Below are 4601 nucleotides of genomic sequence, written 5' to 3'. Positions count from 1 at the left end.
ACTTTCCATGAGTATATGAGATGTTGGTATTCGACTGTAGATAGCAAGAGATCATTGCATGAAGCAGCTGGGTATTGATAACGCTGAAAACGCGACATTCCAAAAATGGTGATATTAGGGATGGTAAATGAAAGAGATGCATCAAGAGCTGATTTAGCCAGGAAGTCTGCCGCTTCGTTTTGGAAAATACTGCAGTGACCGGGGATCCAGATGAAGCGCATTTCTTTCACCCACCCCGGTATGAAATACTTTAGTGAGTGGCTCAAAAGAGCATCCCGTGCTGACTCCAGTGACAACAACACAGAAAGAGAGTCTGATAGAAAAAATTATTTTTGATTGACTGCAGGGAACTTTTAGTAGTTCTAGCCCAATTTCCATAAACTCTGCTAATAATACCGATGTGCAATCCGGGACACGCACCAAAACACTCCAGGAAAGAGACTCAGAAAAAATTTCAATCGCAGCTTTCTGCGCAGTCACAGACGCATCAGTGGCAATTACAGTGTGATCAGGAATCTTTTCAAGGTGATCACATAGGAGAGTGGATATTAGACTTGAAGGTAAGTGCTTCACATTAGATGGAAACATAGAATCATAATTGATATCCACTAAAGACGTTGACCAACCAATAGGACATATAGAACCGAGACCCACACCAATGTTAGCTAAAATGCTCTGCGCAAAAACAACTCGGGGCATGCAGACCTTGGCCACTGGTGAGTGAGAAAGAGGGCTAGGTTTGACACAAAAATAGGTATAGCCACACCGGCAGTAGCCTCAAATGACCGCAAGAATGATCTAACAGAAGTGGAAACGGGAGTTAAGGTCCGGAATGCGGGCCTCCAAGTACTGAACAGTGGTAGAGACTGACTGTGGAAGCCCTAGGCAGAGGCACAACGCACGTCTCTCTAAAAGCAGCAAAGGATGCAGCTTATATTTTTGATACCAAGAAAAAGGATGCAGCCAAATTCCAGAATCGGTCTCACATAGGCTTTGTACAAAAGTTGAGGAGTATCTCAACGCATACCAAATTTCCTATCACTTATCCGTATGAGCCTACTAAGGGCACGCTCACGTTTCCGAACATTAGGCTTAATGTGAGGCCTCCAGTTCATATTAGCGTAATACGTAATACCTAAATACCGCACAGATTCCACTTGAGGTATGACGTCTGAGCGTTGGTTCAACAAAACATATACGGGGATTTTGGTTTTAAAAACTAGCATACTACATTCGCACACATTTAAAACCAATTTAATTTTGTCCAACCAGACTTACCTCAAGTGGATTTAATTTAGCCTGTAGTGAAAAATAGAGGTCATGTATATCTTTTTCAGAGGCGAAGAATGCTGTCATCTGCATGTACAATACAGTGACATCAGGATGAACCGGAATATCGCACAGTAATATATTGAAAAGGAGCGGTGAGAGCAGAGAGCCCCGGGGCACCCCTCTTGTCTGTGCATAGGTATCTTAGATTAATGAGCCATCAGTTCAAAAGAATTCTCGTTCCTTCAAAAGTTCCCCGATCAACGCATAAATGTAGAACCTAGGACGTAATAATGACAACTTGTTTAGTAGAATGGAATGTTCGATGCTGTCATAGGCCTTAGCAATATAGAGCGTCACTAACGCTGATACCTCCTTGTTGCACATTGCAAGGCGAATCCTGCTTTCTAAATCTACATGTGCAGACAATTATGAGCATCAATTGCGGAAACCAATCTGGGCAGAACTCAAAGCATTAACCTCTGAAATATGCTTTGAGAGGCGGCCATGCACAATTCTTTCTGTTAATTTTACTAGAATCGAAGTCAAAGCTATCGGCCGTATGTTTTCAAGAGCAATATAATTTTCGCCACTTTCCAGATGTGCGGCAGTTATGCAAATTCTAATGATTCGTTGACCAGATCCAGGAGATCCTGAGTGAACTCATTTGCTAAAATTTCGAGCATACCTACTATAACTCCGTCCCAATCTGGAGCCGAGGTTTGCATGGAAGAAATCACAGGTAGGAGTTTTGACCTTTCAACCTCAACATAGTCTGAGCAGGAAATGGGAGCGTGCAAAGGAACTCTGCACTGCTCCTGGAGACGTAATACTAGCCTTTGTGCAATTTGTTCCAACTCGTCATTTGCCTCCTGTGGAGACAACACTACTGAACCTAATGACTGAGAAATGTGTGAGTTCCTATTTCGTTCCATAAAACTAGTCCCAGTACAAGCCGCTTTTTTGTCGACCTCACCTTCTCTTGTCTCTATTTCTGGGTGTCACAATAGTCTGTGACAGTTTGCCGGAACACGCGACGGAAGAACGCACAAATGCGCAAATCCGGGCAGGTATTGCTTACAAACCGCAGCCAAGCAAGATAAGCGGCGTCTTTACTGGAAAAAAAATTTAATCCACTGGGACCCTTCTTGCAAGGTAAAAATGTTGTTGCTACTTTCAATCGAAGCTATCGCTGTCGGTGGTTGCACGGGCCGCAGTTTCGCTGTAGCTATATAGCTTAGTGGACAGGTTGGTATAGCACTTAAAGGTACCGTTAACAGAGCTGCTTCCCTGTTCCATCAATTAGGCTGGCTGTAACTAAGTCCTTTCAAAACACAATTTCATTCTAAGCGCATTTACGCTTCGCAAATATGACTCCGCGGTACTTCCTTGATGCCGCGACACCATATAATGATCGAATGCATAGAAATTAGTGATAAGAAATGTCTGCCTCGATTTAACAAAATATTTTGCGGCTCCCCTCAACTTCGTTAAATTTAGTTTTAGCTATAGCAATGAATTCATACTTTATGTTTTTGCACATATGTTTCACTGCAAAATCAACAGGAGTATAATATGATATATTGCAGATGAGTGCTGCAATATACACCCCACTCAAGTAGTACACTGACGGTGCATTTTTCAATCAACGTTAGTTGCGTAGTTCATGCACTTGTTGACGTTGTAATGGTACGCCGCCGAGCGGCGCCGCTCAGGTCCGGATCGCCTGCAAACTGGTGGCATTTGCGACGCATGCCTCCGTCTCGTCAAAACGCCTAAGTGTTGGACCGGTAATATAGAATAAATGCACAAATGTCAAAATTATGAAGCACATTGAACACAAACCAATTAGCAATGACACTGCATCTTTGAAAAAAACAAAACACACTCCAAACAACAAAAATGACACTACAGGAAAAAGCTAAGAATACAAACTGTGACTAAGAACAGAAATGGCTGGCGGCATAGTTGGCGCCACATGGGTGCCGTGCATGGCACCTATACACCAAACAAGTTCGACAGCGGGCAATGCAGGCGACGAGCAGAGTTCTAATTGTGACCGAACTGACCACATTCACCAAACCTGAAATGGAAATTATTAGACGGTGCGTTGTACATCACGTACGCCGCATATCGACAAAATTCGAGCGCAAAGAAGTGAGCGGTTGAAACGAATGAACCCTTTGTGGTTAAGAGTGTTTATGTCTCCGCCAAAACCGCTTTTTTTTTTCTTTCCAATCCACGTACCTGCCAAAGTGGCAATTACAAGCTTAACTGCAACAGGCATACAGTAAAGAAGCAATGTTCAGCTTCCAAAACTGCGCCAAAGCGTAACTTAATGTTTACCTTATATGTATAAACAGCTCCAACAGGCAAGACACGTGCAGCGACCGAGGTACGAGGTGGTGACAAAGTGAAATATACGGCGTTCCCAGGCGAAAGTATAAAAATTAATTATGAAAGCACACTTTTGGGGGTAACTTCATATGCACAAGCTACCATGTGTATTCTACCTAAAGCATGTTCTTAGTTAAACTCCATTATAGGGTATATAAAGGTAATTTTATTACAGAACTGAATTTTCTTATCTATTTTTTTCATCGGCGTTGTTCGTCGTGCTCGCAAGCATGAATCCGAGCACGAACCGTCATCATTCAAGAAAATCTCATCTGATTCGGGGTGGATGCAAATGGCATGGGATGGCATAGTTGGCATGGTAGCGGTGACAATGATCGCTCAAAACCTTTTCTGCTTATTCGCCTAGGCTACAGTCATCACCTCGTGCCTTCCTGTCTTCACATTAGTAACGGTCCCTATCTGCGCTGAAGAATCTGCAGAACGTCTTCAGACTGACGTGGGCCTGCCTCGCTACGGTCGCCAGTCCCACGAACCTGGTCGTTCAGCTCGGCCCCACCTACAGTACAGTGGTACACTGAAACGTCTGTTGAACGAACAGAAGCGTATTGTTAGGTGTGGCAGGCTTACAATGGGCCAGGAAAGAAAAGCCGCTCATCACTGTGCGGCAGATGAATGTGCACATGCATTATCTGTCTCCAAAAACTCTTTTTGCATTGAAACACCCGATCCTTGTTAAGAAATAGCCCCCGCAGGCTTTGGAATGCTGCTAATGCGAACGGAAAAATCCAGCTGACATCACATTTGAGGATGATCTGCCCCTTTCAAAAAATTATTGTTGTACTCTCTTCAAAAATCTATATTTTTGTTATCATTTATTGCCATTGTGCCATTACTATTTCTTACCTTACCTGTTAGCAGTTGTTCAGTGATGGACCCGATTGTAATTGAATGAGTTCGTACAAACAAATTAATCG

The sequence above is a fragment of the Amblyomma maculatum genome, chromosome 10 (genome assembly GCF_055883805.1).
Source record: "Amblyomma maculatum isolate TAMU_Amacu chromosome 10, ASM5588380v1, whole genome shotgun sequence".
In the NCBI taxonomy this organism is placed as follows: Eukaryota; Metazoa; Arthropoda; class Arachnida; order Ixodida; family Ixodidae; genus Amblyomma; species Amblyomma maculatum.
This window is presented reverse-complemented; position numbering follows the sequence as displayed.